Source organism: Halichoerus grypus, chromosome 4 (assembly GCF_964656455.1).
Source record: "Halichoerus grypus chromosome 4, mHalGry1.hap1.1, whole genome shotgun sequence".
In the NCBI taxonomy this organism is placed as follows: Eukaryota; Metazoa; Chordata; class Mammalia; order Carnivora; family Phocidae; genus Halichoerus; species Halichoerus grypus.
In genome coordinates this window covers 153,358,868-153,378,406 of record NC_135715.1, presented here as the reverse complement: position 1 = coordinate 153,378,406, position 19,539 = coordinate 153,358,868, and the positions used below count along the sequence as shown (strand labels likewise).

The window sequence follows — 19,539 nt, the reverse complement described above, 5'->3', positions numbered from 1 at the left end:
AAGTACCTTTTTACTTGGTCAAGTATTAGTTGTGTATGTGTGTATGGTTCTTTTCAAAGCTTTATTCCATTGATATATTTGATCCATCTATTTACATTTTCCCTATTTGTTCTATTTGTCTAGCATTAGAAATGGTAAGTTGGGTAAAAATGTTAGATTATCTTATTTAAATCTATTTAAGATATAATTTAGTGGAAAAAAATAGCAATGTGTTTTGGGTCTATACAAACAATATAATAAAAATGTTTGACATTTACCATAGGTAATAACAGAGCCTGGGAGGAGAGAAATGGAAGGATATTTTTAAAGATTCTTAAAACTATTCATAAAGCAGTATAATGTCCTTCAAGGTACACTTTAATAAAGTAAAGTTATATATTCTAATCCCCAAATGAAGCACTAAAATTAAGTGAGTTACAGCTAATAGATTAAAAATGAGATTAAATAGAATTTTTAAACAATAAAAAAGCAGAAAACTGAAAAGGAAAGAAAAGCAGAGGCAAGTATGAAAGAAATACTAAGATGGTAAATCTAAATCTAACCATATCAATAGTCTCATCACATGTAAATGATCTAACTACCCCCCATTTAAAAATCAGATTTTCAGAATGAAAAGCAATGCCTAACTACATGCTGCATATAGCATATGCAATTTAAATACAAATTCATACATAGTTTAAAGTAATGGGTGAAAAGCTATATCATGCTAACATTACTAAAAGAAGAGCTGAAATAGCTATGTTTATCCCAGATAGTGTAGATTTCAGAGCAAAGAACATTATCAGGGTTAAAAAAAAATAAAGGTCCATTATTTCAAAACAGTGATGGGTTCAATTTATCAGGGGGACATAATAATTTTGAAAGTTTATGAACATAGTTTCAAAATAAATATTTATATAACTGCTGAGATAAACAAATCCCCAAATATAGGCAGATAATTTAACATACATATTTCAAAAAAATTGATAGGAAGACTACAACATTATCAATCAACTTCATTGACCTTTTTCTAATACAACAGCAAGAGCAGAAAAATAAGGTGCACGTGTAACATTGTCCAAGATAGAATATATTTTGGGCCACACAACAAGCTTTAAAAATTTTAAAGTAGGTTTTCAAGCCCCAGGGGAATTAGAAATCACTAATAGAACTTTGGAAAATCCCTCAAATATTTGGAAAATCCCTCAAATATTTAGAAATAAAACACTTGTAATTAACCCCTGGGGCAGATAATAAATCAAAAGAGAAATTAGTAATTTAATTATATAAAAACCATATGATACCAGAATTTGTGGGATGTAGTATGTTGGTTTATGATTGGTCTCTGATTCTAATCATCCCCAAAAGGTTCATTGGAATCATCCATTCTTAGTTATCTTTAGCTCCTCTCAGTGACCTGAGAAACTGGACTCCTACCTTTCGCCATTTATTTACTTATTTTTTCAATCCCAGTAAACAGTATTTTCAGAATTGTTAACCATACCCCCTTGTGAAATTTAACTAGAGTACAGTGTTTGTTTATAGTTAATTTTACCTGAACCTCACAACATGTAATCAAACCACCATTGGTGTAAATGGTGTAAACACCATTTTTCCAAAGTGCCTTGGTCAGTTCCTGCACCATCTTAACAGAGAGATGAAGGTTAATATCACCAATGATGTTATGGAGATATTTTTCCTTGACAGTAGTAAAAGAAGGGCACTTCCCTTCTAAGTTTTTTTTTTTTTCCCTTCAAAACACATAACCTCAATTTAAACATGAGAAAAATCACCAACAAACCTAGATTGAAAGACACTGTACAGAACACCCAGCCAGTACTCCTCAAGACATTGAGATTATGAGAAACAAAAAAAAAGACTGTCAGAGACCAGAGGAGACTAGAAAGACCTGACAACTAAATGTTTGATAGCAGCATTAGTAGGATTCTGGAACAGAAAGATGACCTAATGGAAAACTGAATCCAAATAAAATCTGGAATTTAGTTAATAGTAATAATGTGAGTTACTTAGTTTTGATGAGTGTACGATAGCAATAGGCTAATCGATAAACTGGGTTGCAGGGGTACCCATTGTAACTTAAAAAATCTAAAATTCAGTTGTGAAAGATCTTAAAGAACAATTGCAGGTTGTCTTTCCTTTATTCTTAGTGGGCCACTCTGGGTTTTTTTTTGTCACATATGTTGCATGAAATTTGGGAGGTCTATTTCAGTTTTACAGTGAGTGTATAATTTCAAAGTTATTTGCCAAGTCACTTTTACAATCTCCTAGTCTCATTTTCAACCTTCCTAGCAAATTCTCAACTCCCTTCTTATAGCTTAACTATTTTTTCCCTTCTGATTTTCTGGGAAATGTCACATAAGGCTTTATGTAAAGATTATATTTTCCTAGCAAGACAATGTAATAAATATATTTAGGGAGGCATTTTCAAAAGTATAAATCTATCTATAGTCTTTGAATTGCTCTGAGTTTATTTCCTAATTAGGTTCCTAGCAGAGTAAGTCCATTTATCTCAAGCCTAATTTCAATAAAATCCTATCATACGAAGTATATATATATATTTTCTGTCAGTTAAACCCTTTCATTATTTTGCAGACTGAAAAAGGAAGTACCCATATTTTCTGTGATTGAATATCACAATTTCAATGCAGTCTACCAAATTTTGCTTTTTCAAGGTCTTGTGTGTCTCTGTTATTTCAGTCAATACTGATGTACAGAAGGATTGCCCAGCAACTTTTTTGTTTTTTTAAGTTTGATGGTAATTTTATTCAGGCAATAATTATAGATTTAGTGATTACATCCTTATTTCTAAAATAATGTTTTTTCTTTGTTATAAACCATTTATTGTGGAAAATATGGAAAATATAAAAGGATAAAAGAAGAGGCTTCAGGGTGATAGACATTGGGGAGGGTATGTGCCATGGTGAGTGCTGTGAATTGTGTAAGACTGTTGAATCACAGGCCCAGCAACTTTTACCTGGTTTTGTAGACTTTTCACCTATTCACTGCACAAATGAGAAAGACCGTGATTCCCTCAATGTAGAATAACATTTACAATAAGAATTAGAGGTTTATACTAATAGGGTAATGACAACAACAAAAAATTCTTTCTCTTCTATTTTATGCTTTGTTGGAATGTGCTGTGAGAATGTCTACAAGTTTCATGTTTACTTAAGGTCCACCACTTGAAAATTCATCAAGGTTACTCATAATTATGTCTTTAATCTCTGAGCCTAAAATCACTTCCTCAAGGAAAGCTTTCCTAACCTCCACCCTAGGGCTTGCCCCTACATTAAACTTAGATAGTATTGTAAACTACAATTTTCTTGTAACTATCACATTTATTATTGCTTGTTTAATGTCATACACTGCTGAACTGTGACTTTCATGAAGGCAGGACATTCAATTGTTCTCTATTTGCAGTGCTTAACAATACTTGGTACATAAAGACTTTTGATAAGTATTTATTTTTAAAATCAATACATCAATGAGCTTTCTGTTTTTAGCTATATCAGTCTTGAAGGCATAGGTTCTTACTGTAGAAATTAACTTGAAAATGAGAAATGAAGAAAAGCAGTAGTTACTCCATTTAAGTGAATATTTCCAATAGAGAAATGAGATTAGATTCTGAGTTTCAGCATCTAGGCTTTCTTTCAGAAAGTCTTGCTGGTTATTGTTTTTAATGTATTTAAAAGATAAATCTATGAGCAACTGACCCATGTGATTAAAGTACCTAGATAAAATTATTTAGACACCAAAAGGCAAATTTATCATTTTTAAATATGTTACAGACTGAGTATTTGTTCCCGAAATGTATTATGTTGAAATCTAATGCCCAATGAGGTATTAGAAAATGGGTCCTTTGGGAGGTGGTTAGGTTATGAGGGTGGAAATCTTATGAATGGTATTACTGTTCTATGAAAGAGACCTTTCCAGCCAGCCCTTTTAACAGCCACCCCTAAATGAGGGGATTTAGGACTGATAAATGCAATGCTTTGTCTATGTCTATCAAGGTTGTGGCTTTGTAAACACAGCTATTTTTATGTTGTACATAGTTTCTATAATGTGTTCTCCCTCTGAACTTTTCTTTTGGAAAGGAGATATATGTACGTGTGTGTGTATGTGTGTGTGTATATATATACATATATATGTGTGTGTGTGCGATTGTGTGTGTATATATATATATACACACACACTCTATAATTTTGGTATATCTTCTTATAATTGATATTATTTCCTGAACCCATTTAGCCCTGATGCTAGGACCAATCTGCTGCTTCTAAGTAGCAGAACTATCGAATCACTGGAACCAGCAGAAAATAAGTGTGATATTCCTACCATATTTTTCAGTCCCAAAATTACAATAGTAATAACATTAACATGATGTATATGTTATATTTTTTATTTCAATAAATAGAAAACCAAGAAGATTGTGTTGTAACATAAGTGATACTAATCTTCATATTGTAAAATAAATGTATAGCTAACAGAAAATTGAAACAAAACATGTGGAAGAATGGTAGAAGGAAAAGTAAGAATACTGATAAGTGCTGAGACTGCCTGAAGTTACCAGAACAAAAATGCTTACAAGGTAATTGACTTTAAAATGAATATAATAATATGTAAAACAAACTCTGGGGAGAAATGAAGAAAGAACATTGTACGCTAATTACACATTTCCTATAGCTGGAATTAATAAACTGTCTAATATGGTTGAAGAAAATTGTATTAAAATTACAAAACTATCAGAAAAATCTAGAAACCTGTTTAAAAGTGGTCCTACTTGAAGTGGGATTGCAGGTATCGAGGAATCAGCTAAACTTCAAGAATAGAGATTGTTTAATATACAAAATGAAGGAATACATTGCAGACTTATTTCCTAGGGCTGGTATAACACAGTACCAGAAATTGGGTGACTTAAAAATAATAATTATTGTCTCATAGTTCTAGAGGCTGGGAGTCAAAATCAAGGTGTCTTTAGGGTTTATTACTTCTGAGGGACATGGAGGAGAATCAGTACTATGTCTCTCTCCAAACTTCCAGTGGGTTTATAGCAATATTTGTCATCCCTTGGCTTGTAGATGTATCACTTAATCCTCTGCCTTCAGATGACATTCTCTGTCTCTTTACATAGTCTTCCCTCTGTTCTGTAGCCAAATTTCTCCTTTTTATAAGATCACCAGTCATATCAGAGCCCATCCTAATGACTTGACTTTAACTTTATTCTCTCTGTAAATACCCTATGTGCAAAATGGTCACATTCTAAGGTACTGATGCTTAGGACTTCAACATATCTTTGGGGGGAGGCATAATTCAATATAACACAGACTTAGAACTTTAAATAAAATGTTTACTATATTGATCTTTCTTAACCAATCTCTTAACATCTCTTTTCATATTTTTCACATTTTGTTTTTGTTGCCTTGTATTTTGATTGCCAAAGGGCCATGCTCTCTTTCAGGAAACTCCAGATTGCCACTGATTTCTCTTTTTTCTTTTTTAAGTTGATATCCTCCATCCCCCGCCTTCTAAATGAATCTAGCAACTTAAAACTTCAGTTATCATTGGCTGTCCTCAATTATTGAAGTCCCCAAGTAAAGTCTGCTAAAAGATGGTTCCAATTCTCTTTTTGACCTGAAAGAGATAAGGATGATTTCCTTCTATGTTTTACTTAAAAGCCAGTATTTTCCACAGACATCAAAGTCTAATCCCACCTCCAGAAAAGATGAGCCATATAGGAGACTGCATTTGATTTTTGCCTATTAAAAAACTAACTCCAGTTTATTATGGTTAGAATTACTAGCTATAAATGTTTCTTTGCCATTCAGAATCTATAGTGCCATCTCCATTTACATACTTGAATATATGAAATCTTATGCATGTTAAAAAAAGAGATTGAGTCAACCATACTGGAGAATTTAAATCTACCCTGTTTTATATGCTATATACAAAAAGCATAGGAAAGGATTACCTTTGTCAAAGACACCACTTCAGAAAGGAACCAATCCAGACTTGAGCCAAAAGACGGAGTGCCCAGAAGGAGTTTTTGGAGTGTGAGTGCACAGCACAGTAGGGGCAAGGGGCCATGGTGATGGGAATCTTAGAGATTTCCTGTTATGGTTAATGATGTTAAAATTTTATTAAAATATAATTCTTCCCAATCAAATATATGTAAAAGATAACTGTTGATATTAAAAAGCAATTTTAGAGGTTAACCAAGAAACAGAATCAACTATAGAGAATAAACTGATGGTTACCATAGGGGAGGTAAGTGGCAGTCGGGGTGGGTTGGGACCATTAAATAGGTGATGGGGATTAAGGAAGGCACTTGTGATGAGCACCAGGTATTGTAAGGAAGTATTGAATCACCATATTGTACACATGAAACTAATATTACACTGTATGAACTAACTGGAATTTAAATAAAAACTTAAAATTAACGATTGCATTATTAAAAAAAAAACCTAGGAAATGTAATTTTTAATTTGCTAGTTGACCAGCTGTCAGGATTTACATAGTCACAATAATGAAAGTATTGAATATAGATTCAGTGCTGATATAGCTAAAAAGAGAAAGCTCATTGATGTATTGATTTTGAAAATAAATACTTATCAAAAGTCTTTATGTACCAAGTATACCAATTGATTAGCTTAAGACCTTGGGCCTCAGTTCTTATTGACACCCCATTTTTTCAATTATTGAAGACTTTGAAGAGAGTCTAATAAGGGTAGAGGTGGTTCTAATAGTAGTTCTGATCTGATAGATCTGGGATTGATTTTCTTCTGGTTTTCCTTGGAAACCAAAAATTTCTCCATGCATCATGGTTTAAAAAGGAGAAGAAATCAGATGATGAAGCTGTAGCTCTTTTAGTTCTGTGATTACAAAACAGCTACACTTAGAAATCTTTCCTTTAAAAAAAAAAAAAACTGAAAAGGTTAGAAATTCTTGCCTCTGAGAAGTGAAAATGGGAAAAGGGGAAGATATGGTACTTACAGTTAAAAGTGGGGGAGGAAGAAATATAAAAGTTTAACAAGAAAAAAAGTCAAATGATTCAATATACACATTTGTAGAACTATAATGTGGCACAATGTGACTAAGGAACAAATATGGGAAAATGACAGGAAATCAAGCTTGATAATTATGTCCAGACTGGGTTTCTTCAAACCTTGTTAGTTTTAATTAATGTACTGAGAATCAGGGAATTTTTTACTAAGGATATTTCTCATAGTTTTATCTAATAATTGAGATTGTAGTGTGAATATGAATTCTTTAAATGTGATCACTTGTTTTCTGTGGAAAAAAAAGTTGTATCCATGTCAGGAGAAATGAAGGGCCATGGGAGCCATCTGAAATCAATTTGGAGTGTTGGTGCTTTAGGAATATTTTATTTTATTGAATAATAATTTTGGAATTTGAGAGGAAGAAAGGCACATATAATGTACTGTGATTTGTGTTTCATCTAAGTCAAATGAAGATGAATAAAGCCCAGAATATAGATATCTGGGAGCCTTTGGTTCTAGTATGAAAGTGGCAGTTGAAGCCATGAATTTGGATGAAAACCTCTAGGGCCATTAAAGTGAAGACAACAGAGGATCAAAGGAAGTCTTTGGGAATCACTCAATATTTAGACAAGAGGGGTCCAAAAGGGAGATTGAAAGGTAGATCTCTTAAGCTTCCTAGATAGTCTCTGGTTTGATTGAAGGAATGTGTGTGTGTGTGTGTGTGTGTGTGTGTGTGTGTGTGTGACTGGATATTCTGAATTTTTGTTTGAGCTATTAGCAAAAGGTAGTATAACCACAATCTTGGCTTTTTCTCCAGAGCATGCTTTTCTGTCAGATTTCTTAATTTTATCATGTTTTGTAATCCAGATAGGCTGATAATTACCCAAATCATCTAGTCTTATTTCCTTTGTGTTCAACAGCTCTTTCAATAATTTATCTCTTTCCTCACCTATCTTACTGTAAGCAACAAGAAGAAACAAGGCCGCACCTTCAAAACTTTCCTTGGAAATTTCCTCAGCTATATATCCAAGTTCATCCCTTATAATGTCTGTTGCCCATATAATTGCAGGACAAATTCAGCTAAGTTTTCTGTTGCTAGAAAGAAAGGAAAACGTGATCTTCATTTCCTTCTGAACCTTCATCACAGTGTCCTTAGAGTTCAGGTTTTTACTAGTGTGTTCATGATGATTTATGTATTCTCTAAGGCAATTTAAGTTTTCTCTGCTAAGCTCCTCACTTGCTTCTGGGCTTTCAGGAGCAGAGTCTTTAAAAACCATGCTTCTATTCAAGGCAATTGAGTTTTGTTTTGTTTTGTTTTGTTTTGTTTTTTTCAATCATGTTCCTCAAAATTCTTTCCCTTTCTTCCCAACGCTTCACTCCATAACCACTCTCACAGCTTTTCGTATTTGTAATAGTAGCGCATCACTGTTGGTATGACAATCTGTAATAGTTTTTAATGGCTGTTGTAACAAATTATCACCTCTTTAGAAACTCAACATAGATTTGGTATCATATGATTCTGTAGGTCAGAAGCCCTGACATAGGTCTCACCAGGCTTAAATCAAGATGTTCAAGGCCGTGTTTATTTTTGGAGAGGATCTAGATCCCTTCATTTTCCATCTCCTAGAGGAACCTACATTTTTTGGACTGTGACTTCTTCCTCCATCATCAAAAGCCAACAGTATCTTATCTGTCAAAGGTTACCTTTCTTCCATCCTTATACCTCTCTCTGACTTAGCTGGGAAAGATTCTCTACTTTTAGGGACTCATGCCCACCCAGATAATACAGGATAATATCTTTATTTCAAGGTCCCTTACCCTTAACCATATTTGCATAGTCCTTTTGCCATGCAAAATGAAGTATTCCAGTGGATTAGGGTATGGACCTCCTTGGCAGGGGCACATTCCACCTACCACAGAAAGTGACAAGATTTCATGGAAAGTGTCATGAAAGAAAAATCCCAGTATATTGGAATTTTTAAAGATCTCATGTTAGAGTCTAATATTGTATTTATGAAATATCAATTGAAATTTCAAATATCGTAAGAATACAAAACATTAATTATTGATCACATGAAATTTTCTTCTCTTCTGTTTTCCTTATGTCAGAGGAAGAAACCACAAGAGTCACCTAGTCATTGATTATTCCTTTTTCTATAGGTAACACTTCTACTTGGTTCTTACATTTTATCTGTTCCATGACCATTAATGTGACTAATATTATCCTCTTTTTTATTCTCCTATATACAGCCTTCACTAATTTTCACCCATCCTATTACAATGGCTCCAAGAGAGACTCCTTTCCCTCCAGCATTATCCCACTGCTATCAATTTTCTACAGTGATCACAGTAAATAGCATAACATGTAAATCTGACAGTATAATGGCTTAAAACTTTTCAAAGACTCCGCATTGACTTTTTGCATATTATGGACAATTATCAACTATTTCTTCTATCTTTCATTATCTTGCCCTGCCCTTTCAAATTCTGGTACATAGCTGTACCATTCCTTCTCTCTTCTGCTTTGCATGAATTACTTTGTCTCTATTGTTTCCTTACAATCTCTTCATGAGTGGTGAATAGTTTTTTTCTGTTTTTTCCTTCTCTGCTAAACCTACTCTGGGTTCAGGGCTTCATCCATGCATTTACATGATTGCCCTGTCTAAACCTCTCCTGACTTGTTTGGATATTATTCAATGGAATTTGTATTCCTTGAGGTCACAGACTACTGCTTGATTTCTCTTGATACACCCAATGTATCATTCTATAATAAAATATTAGATGCTCCATAAATGTTTAAAGAATAAAAGGATGAAAAATATATAATGACAAATAATCTTGTTAGTCTTTAATTGTATATGTATTAATAAACATAAAATAGAATTAAATTATACTGACATAACTATACCTCACATTGTCATTTTTTACCTTAGTTATTACATTACTGCAGAGGAAGACTGGCCAATGATTGTGTTTATTTGATAAGACCTTAATAAGTTTTAGAGATTGCTTAAAAACATATCTTGACCTAGTTTTTTTTTTTAATCTCTAAATTAGAATGAAAAAGTCCAGTTGTATACTTTCAGCCTAGGAGGTATTTATATATAGATTGCAGGCTGATAAAATGCCATATAATCTGCCTGATTTCCCCCAAATAAAGGCATTGTGGTATGCTCAAATATGTGACTCACACTGTAAAGTTTATTTTAGTATTTTTTTTAAAGATTTTATTTACTTGAGAGAGAGCGTGCAGAGAGAGAGAGAGCAAGCGAGCATGAGCAGGGGGAGGGGCAGAAGGAGAGGGAGTAGGAGACTCCCTGCTAAACAGGAAGCCCAATGTGGGGCTCTATCCCAGCACCTAGGATCATGACGTGAGCCAAAGGCAGATGCTTAACAACTGAGCCACCCAAGTGACCTATAAAGTTTATTTTAAAAGAAAAATTAATAATCTTCCCAAAATCATACCAATTCTATTTACAGAGAATTTCTATATCGGGATTACATGTATTACTATGTTAGTTGGCTAGGACTGCCATAACAAAATACCACTGATTGGATGGTTTAAATAGCAAAAATGTACTTTTCACAATTCTAGAGACTGAGAAGTTCAAAATCAAGGTGCCTGCCAATTCAGATTCTGGTAAGGAATCTCTTCCTGGCTTGCAAATGACCATCTTTTTGCTATGTCCTCACATGGTGGAAAGAGAGCTCTGAGGTCTCTTACTCTTTTTTTTTTTTTTTTAATTTTATGTTAATCACCATACATTACATCATTAGTTTTTGATGTAGTGTTCCATGATTCATTGTTTGCGTATAACACCCAGTGCTCCATTCAATACATGCCCTCTTTAATACCCATCACCAGGCTAACCCATCCCCCCACCCCCCTCCCCTCTAGAACGCTTAGTTTGTTTCTGAGTCCATAGTCTCTCATGGTTCGTCTCCCCCTCTGATTTGCCCTCTTCATTTTTCCCTTCCTACTATCTTCTTCTTCTTCTTTTTTTTAAACATATAATGTATTATTTGTTTCAGAGGTACAGGTTTGTGATTCATCAGTCTTACACAATTCACAGCGCTCACCATAGCACATACCCTCCCCAAAGTCTATCACCCAGCCACCCCATCCCTCCCATCCCCACCATTCCAGCAACCCTCAGTTTGTTTCCTGAGTCCTGAGATTAAGAAGTCCTCATATCAGTGAAATCATATGATACTTGTCTTTCTCTGACTGATTTCGCTTAGCATAATACCCTCTAGTTCCATCCACGTCATTGCAAATGGCAAGATTTCATGGTTTTTTTTTTGATGGCTGCATAATATTCCAATGTATATATGTGTGTGTGTGTGTGTGTGTGTGTGTGTGTGTGTGTGTATATATATATCACATCATCTTTATCCACTCATCTGTTGATGGATATCTTGGCTCTTTCCTAGTTTGGCTATTGTGGACATTGCTGCTATAAACATTGGGGTGCATGTACCCCTTCGGATCACTACATTTGTATCTTTGGGGTAAATACCCAGTAGTGCAATTGCTGGGTCGTATGCTAGCTCTATTTTCAACTTTTTGAGGAACCTCCATACTGTTTTCCAGAGTGGCTGCACCAGCTTGCATTCCCACCAACAGTGTAGGAGGGGTTCCCCTTTCTCCGCATCCTCGCCAACATTTGGTGTTTCCTGCCTTGTTAATTTTAGCTATTCTGACTGGTGTGAGGTGGTATCTCATTGAGGTTTTGATTTGGATTTCCCTGATGCCAAGGGATATTGAGCACTTTTTCATGTGTCTCTTGGCCATTTGGATGTCTTCTTTGGAAAAATGTCTGTTTATGTCTTCTGCCCATTTCTTGATTGGATTATTTGTTTTTGGATGTTGAGTTTGATAAGTTCTTTATAGATTTTGGATACTAGCCCTTTATCTGAGATGTCATTTGCAAATATCTTCTCCCTTTCTGTCAGTTGTCTTTTGGTTTTGTTGACTGTTTGTTTTGCTATGCAAAAGCTTTTTATCTTGATGAAGTCCCAATAGTTCATTTTTGCCCTTGCTTCCCTTGCCTTTGGCGATGTTTCTAGGAAGAAGTTGCTGCAGCTGAGGTCGAAGAGGTTGCTGCCCGTGTTCTTCTCTAGGATTTTGGTGGATTCCTGTCTCACATTTAGGTCGTTCAACCATTTGAGTCTATTTTTGTGTGTGGTATAAGGAAATGGTCCAGTTTCATTCTTCTGCATGTGGCTGTCCAATTTTCCCAACACCGTTTGTTGAAGAGACTGTCTTTTTTCCATTGGACATTTTTTCCTGCTTTGTCGAAGATTAGTTGACCATAGAGTTGAGGGTCCATTTCTGGGCTCTCTATTCTGTTCCATTGATCTATGTGCCTGTGTTTGTGCCAGTACCATACTGTCTTGATGATTATAGCTTTGTCTCTTACTCTTCTTATAAGGACACCAGCCATATTGGATTAGAGTCCCACACCTTTATCACCTCATGGGTTATATCTCCAAATTCAGTCACATTTGGAGTTGGGACTTCTATACATGGAATTTTGAGGGACATATTTCAGTCCATAAAAACCTATACATTTAGTTTTTTAAAATATCAGATAATCGGGGAGCCTGGGTGGCTCAGTCATTAAGCGTCTGCCTTCGGCTCAAGTCGTGATCCCGGGGTCCTGGGATTAAGCCCCGCATGGGGCTCCCTGCTCGGCGGGAAGCCTGCTTCTCCCTCTCCCACTCCCCCTGTTTGTGTTCCTGCTTTCACTATCTCTCTCTCTCTCTCTCTCTGTCAAATAAATAAATAAAATCTTTAAAAAAAATCAGATAATCAGGATAAATTAAAAATCTCAAACATTCAATTTCCTTATCTAAACTGAGACCAGAATCTGCTCATTTTTTGATGCTATGACTTATGGATAGGTATGATATATGATTAGACTGATTCTTGGTTATAAGACAAACATCCAGTTTCTAGACATACATAGACTGGAAAGTGATGAGGGGTCAGAAGTATCCACACAAGAATGTGATCCAAGAATAAGAACAGGATCAAAATGAAGAACCAGTAAAATGAAAGAAGGTAAGATTGAAGAGTGGAAATAGCAAGTAACCAGGAAGATTCTCCACTACAACAGCACACAGGCAGCATGAGCTTTTTGTGAATCTGGCAAGTCAGAAAAATGAGCAGCTAGGTCTAAAACAGCACTGTTGTGGAGGAATTACCAAGTCACATAGCTAATAAAAATCTTCTAGGAAATTAATAATCTAGAGGGATTGTTGGATCCAAAATCCACTGTGGAGAATGCAACCATATAGTTGCCATTAAATAAGAAAAACTATAATCTAGGTGTTTCTGAGGATCAGGCAGATTTGATCACCTATGCCTCAGGCACCTAGAATTCTAGGTTTGATTAAATAGTCATAAATGCATATTGAGAAAAGCAATTTCTATTAACTTTTTATATCCTTGTTACTTCTGACATACACACCTTTAAAAACTGTTCATTCACAATACTATAGATAATGATATTAAAATGTTCTATAAATTCCTTTATATAGTAAGGGATTATAAAATTAAAACTATTTTTTATTTTTTTATTTTTATTTTTTAAAGATTTTATTTATTTATTTGACAGAGAGAGAGAGAGCGAGAGCAGGAACACAAGCAGGGGGAGTGGGAGAGGGAGAAGCAGGCTTCCTGCCGAGCAGGGAGCCCGATGTGGGACTCGATCCCAGGACCCTGGGATCATGACCTGAGCTGAAGGCAGCCACTTAACGACTGAGCCACCCAGGCGCCCAAAACTATTTTTTATTTTTACAAAAAACAAAGTATTCTGAGCAATTTCTGTGTATGAATTTCAATTAAGTTAAATAGTTATTACATGATTGGCCTCAAGTAATGCTTCATATTTTGAAAACTTCTTAACATCAATGGAAATGTATAAAATTGAAAGGAATTAGTAATAAGATGTATCTTTATAAACTATTCATAACTGGTGATACTAGGTTAAAATGTGATGGGATTTAATGGTATGAAATAAACAGTAAATACACAGAATATAAAATGTACATATGACTAATTAAATACATAATATAGAATGATGAATATCAAATATTTAATCCTTAATCCATGTATGTAGCAGGTGATATACAATTCTGTCCAGGTTGTGTACATATATTTACAATCCTCCTTCCCTTCATTATTTTATCTGTGATCAGGTGAGACACAGAGAGGAACATGACATAAATCTATGCTTGCAAATTAATCTACAGGAGAAAGATCTGAGGAATATTCAGAAATTAGAGTGAATGTGGGAGAGGAGAGAGTAATGAGAAAATGAACAGAAAAGGGAAAATTAAGATGAGCAGCTGTTGTGGGAAAGGTCTTTGTTGAAACACTGAGTAATGAGCATTTTTAGGATCTCTTGTGTGTTTTAGGTACAATGTCCCCTTCAACTCCTTAAGAGAGCATCCAAAGTGACATACTACTTTTAAAGGGTTGAGGTGATCTATTTTATTCATTTGCATGTGACTCAATATAGCCTTTTTGTTTTCAGTTATTTAAACAAGTCAGGAAATTTGGAACTTTTCTGCCTCCAAATTACATTTAACAGCCTTTTGAAACTTGAACATACCATTATTGCTCTGCTAAGAAAAATCAGTTGCCCTGAGTTGGTTAAAGATCTTTTTAGAAGTGCCTTTCAGACACCTTAGTTACACATCAAAGACAAAACTTTACCTATTCAAAAAGTGAAGTATCTTTATGAAGTCATTCAAGTTCCAAAATTCTTACTATGTGAAAGGCTGTGAGGATCTTGTTGAGAGCAATATGCCCATAACTATAATTGCCTGGACAAATTAGGTAATTTGGCTTAATTCTGTACAAGGTATTGTACATTGTCATTTCTCTATAAAAGATTACTACCTAAAAGAGCTGAATGTTCAAGCATGTAAACAGCCAAGAAGACATCAGCCAGACTAATTTCATGATTAGTAAACACAAAGGAGACATCTTCTTGTGTGATGTAGTGAACTTGCATCTAGAGAGGGCTGAGCCACATAATGAAACACTGGAGACTGGTAATGGAGGTCAGAAAGGTTTTCTACCTTGAAGTGAGAATCAGAATAGATATCCACTTTTGAAGATAGAAAACTTTGTTAGGAATAGGTTCAAGAAGCAAGATGAGCAGAACTTTAAAGCTGGGATCACAATAAATGAGGGGATATATAAAATACTTTTCAATAGTGAGAAAATATCCAAAGGGATAGTAATTACACATGATAGATTTGACCTATGAATATTAATGAGTATCATATTTACATTTACTTTGCTTAATATGATTAATATGAGAAAAATGCCATTTAATACCAATTTTAATACTAAAACAAATAATTGAAATTCCTAAATAATATAAAATTAGTTACTCCTTTAGCTCCTGAGGCTTTAGAGTCAACACATTGAAACATTTAATAACTCCAGTGTTTGTATTCTATCACACCTCTGAGAAGCTGACAACTACCTGTAGCCTTCTGCACACTTTTAAATGTCAGATCACTATGCCTGGTCGTTCATCTTTTTTATTCATTTTCTTTTTCCTGCTAAATGCCAGCATTTCTCTGGGAAACTTGCTAGGTAAGAGGTAAACTGTCAGTGTCTTTAAAGTTTGCTCTGGAATCCCTTCCAAATTGGCTAGTTTCTCCAAGAGACCCTTTGTACCAAAATCTAATATAACCACCTACCCCTCCATTCCCACTGCCCCATACACACACACACACACACACACACACACACACACACACACACACACACACACACACCACTTCGCATCTTTCTCAGGGTTGTGGTTTCTCAGTGTAGGGATTGTGATCATTTGAAGTCACTAAACCCCTTTCAACTCCCTCTCTGTATTTTGGGTTTTACCCTCCAAAGGTAGAAGTCAAAAAACTTGTATTTTCTAGACTAGTCTCCATCTAAGAAGTGCAGTTTAGCCAATCAGACTAACTTGTCTGAAATTTCAGAAAGGAGCAGAGTGAGGAGCAGGCTGCATGCAGGGGCATCAATCTGGCCAGTGTTGTGCCAGAACAGAGATGACGTTTCTTCTGTTGCAGCACTGGGAGCATTTCTAGTGTCCTCTGACAAGCGGTATCACTTAGTGCAGCCCCTGAGGGCTGCTTGGATGCTGTTTCCGGAGGAGCAGCTTCAGAGCATCACTGGGCCTGGTAGAATACTTAATATACTTTATTTTCTGTGTATGTTCTGATTTTGAAGATAAGAAACATCATGTAAAATTTAGTAATGCTCATCAGTTTCCTCTCTAGATGTGTCCTGAAAGAACATTCTTTTTGCTAGTTGATTCCAATTTTCCAGCAAAATTATTGACTGAGGTGAGGGGAGCAAAGCTTCATTATATGAAGACATGTGTAGTGGCCCTTAGCCAAACAGTATCCTAAAAATGACCTGTATCATTGCAGAAGATTACTTAGATTTATATTAACTTTCACAATCATGTTAGATACGGTACTTAAGTTTATAGGGTGAATCTCTCTGTGGGTATAAAACTATGAAGATAAAGTTGATAAGCGAGGATATTTCTGACACAGACACAATATGGCCACATGGGGCAGCATCCGCTCCGAGTACTGTACATCTGTGGTCACTTTAATGTCCCTCACCCAGTTACTCTATCCCCCCATTCTCCTCCCCTCCAGCCACCCTCAGTTTGTTTCTTATGATTAAGAGCCTCTTATGGTTTGTCTCCCTCTTTGTTTTATACTTCTGGTGCTTTTCAAACTGCTGTTGCTGTTCTGTATTTTGGGTTATTTAGCTTGCTGGCTCTTCAAGAGCGGGGTCTCCAGTTTCCTATTGTCCTCTAGCTTTCCCAGAGTTAAGCCTTTGCGATTTTTAACATTCTTGGAGTTAAGTCCTGCTGATGTTCAACTCCAGACATGATGGGACTTGTCTTCCCACTGTGGGTCCTCAGGGCTGGAGGTGCCTAATGTGTGGTTCGTTCCTCTTACTTCTTCCTGTTTTTGATACTCTTCCTGTTTGCGGTTAGTTACACTAGGGGTTTGCTTCCCAGCCATGTCACTACCCCTCCCATCCTTCTCTCCATGACTAGTATTGGAAGATCTGGGCTGCCAGGCTTCAGGTCATTTTCAGAGTTCGTTGCAAAGATGGAGTTGTTGTATTGCTGTGTCCCTGGGATGAGGTGACCTCAAGATCCTCATTCTCTACCATCTTCCCAACCTCTCCCCAGGCTATTTCTGTATTTTAAAATTTAAGAGCAATTGAATGAAAACTGGAGCTACTATAGATGAGATTAACATTAGTCCAATGCCTGGTTAATAAGATAAATCTTATTAAAATATTAATTGGAAACTAATGCCAATGACATTTAACAATTAAACATTGGCCATACTAAATGTTTGTACTACTCATCATTGGAGTAATTCAATGTGAATAGGAAATTTAATTCAGTGGATCAGAATAGCTAAACAAATCAAAATATAATATGTTCTAATGACTCATTTTAGATACTAACTTTCATATCACTAGCTCTTATTAATATCCCACCCTCATTTATTCATCCTTTTAGGATCTTGTTTTCAAAATCTTTTTTTTTTTTAATGTTTTTATAGTCTTATGAGACTTAGATTTTATTTTCCTCTTTGTACTTACTATTATAATACATTTGGTAGTGTTTTCTGGATAACATAATAAAAATGTTTATCAATATTTACCGTCAATAATGCATGTAGAATTTTTATGTTCATAATAGCTTCTTAAATGTATAGATCATGTATTCCATGTAAAAATTTATGCATGGATTTGCATATTCAAACTCAACAAAGGGATCAATTAAATAATTTTCATGGATACATGTCACTAAATTTTAGCAACACACACAAAGCATTATCTTCTCTTTAATATAACAAAATATTAGCAACCAGTATTGCCATAAAATATAATATGTAATAGTTGGTCCTGAATAGATGCAAGTAGAAAGAGTAAGGATTTATAATAAATGATTATATTTGTAGTGGCTTTATTTCTTGATGACTCCACAACTTTGTATTTTAACGTAAATATATTTTATGTGTATAATTTATATATATCTTAATCCATTTTTGCAAATTTATACACCTTATAGCTATACGTCAAAAACTTTTACTGAGGAATCACAGTGTGCTTGAAGGGGAAAATTAAGACTAACTGAGGAACATATAACTCCTATATGGGAATATAAAATAATTTGATACCCATCAAACAAATAAACTAAACAGCAGGTCTTCTAAAACAGCAAATGAGCTTAAATTCATACAGTGAAGGCAATTCATACATATTTCAAATTTAGTACTTTTAAAATACAAAATATGTAATCCACACTATCTTTTACTTCCCCTGCAAATGTACAGATATAAATAAAAGACCAGAAAATCTAATTTTGGTGAAGTTAGTTGCAGCTTAGACAGTATTTTAACAATAACATTTGTGTATCCATTTTGGTATAACCCTATATGATGGAAACATATCTGAATTTTATTTTCTAACCCTTTCACAAGGAAGGCATTCTGTTGACAGCTGCTGTAGCCTCGAGAGCAATTTTCATTGCACTGAGCCTACTGTTAACCCAGGCAGATGATCAATGGGAAAACAGCAGCTACTTTTAAACCATTACTGCAGTAGTGGGAAAACAAACAGTAATGGCAATTGGAAGCTTAGCATGCAGATGTATTACAAATTGTTATAAGAAGAATTAGCTTATGTTTAGAATCTAGACTATGCTTTTTCAGTTGTCTGTCTTTGATTTATTCAGTAAGCTCTGTATCCTGCTTTTGTCTTTTGCATTTTGCTTGTTTCTTCATCTTGCTTTTTCATTTCAATTCCCTTTCTCCTTTTAATCTTATTAAGCTTCATTTTTCTGCCTCATTGCATGGTCATTATGTAGAATTAAAGTTTTTTTTTTAAATAAGTACATACATTTATAAATGTACATACTTAATAAATGCATATGTCATATCTATACCTATACATATATGACATACACTCATATATGACACATTTTATATAAGAACCTATACCATTCTATATTTTTTATTAAGCAGCACAAAAAATTGTAAGTTCATTTCCTCTATGGGCTTATGATTTGCATTATCAGTATTCTTCCATTTTAGTAAGGTTTGGTGCCTCCAAAAATGCCATAATTCCAAGTATAGAGAATTATATTTATAGCTTTTAATTTTTTTTTTTGGTAAGAAAGTGAAATTAGGTATCATGGCTTTCTAAAGCAATTGTCCTGGTCTCACAAGACTTAGGGGAAGTGTAACATAGTATAAAACAGCACTAGATTGGTATTAGATTAATTCTAGAATTTAAGGTTATCCCACTTACTAGGTGCATTATGTAAATAATAATATCCTCCTCATTGGGAAAATAGGAGGAACTATTCTTTTACTGACTAAATTCCAAGGTTGTAGCAATGGTTCATTAAAGATAATATATAGGGAACATGCTCTCTAAATTTCAAATTGTATCATAAAGAGCATATTAATG

General features: G+C 34.7%; 1 long non-coding RNA gene across 1 annotated transcript in view; it reads right to left on the bottom strand.

The window, feature by feature from the left end:
- Positions 1–5,411: 5,411 nt before the first annotated feature.
- The window catches only part of LOC118525172 (uncharacterized), a 58,051-nt gene continuing 43,923 nt past the window's right edge, over positions 5,412–19,539 (bottom strand). The window contains exons 3-4 of the long non-coding RNA XR_004912011.2: positions 5,969–6,108; positions 5,412–5,631 (exon numbers count right to left, since the gene is read on the bottom strand). This is a non-coding gene — a long non-coding RNA (uncharacterized LOC118525172). The remainder of the gene's footprint in view (positions 5,632–5,968; positions 6,109–19,539) is intronic.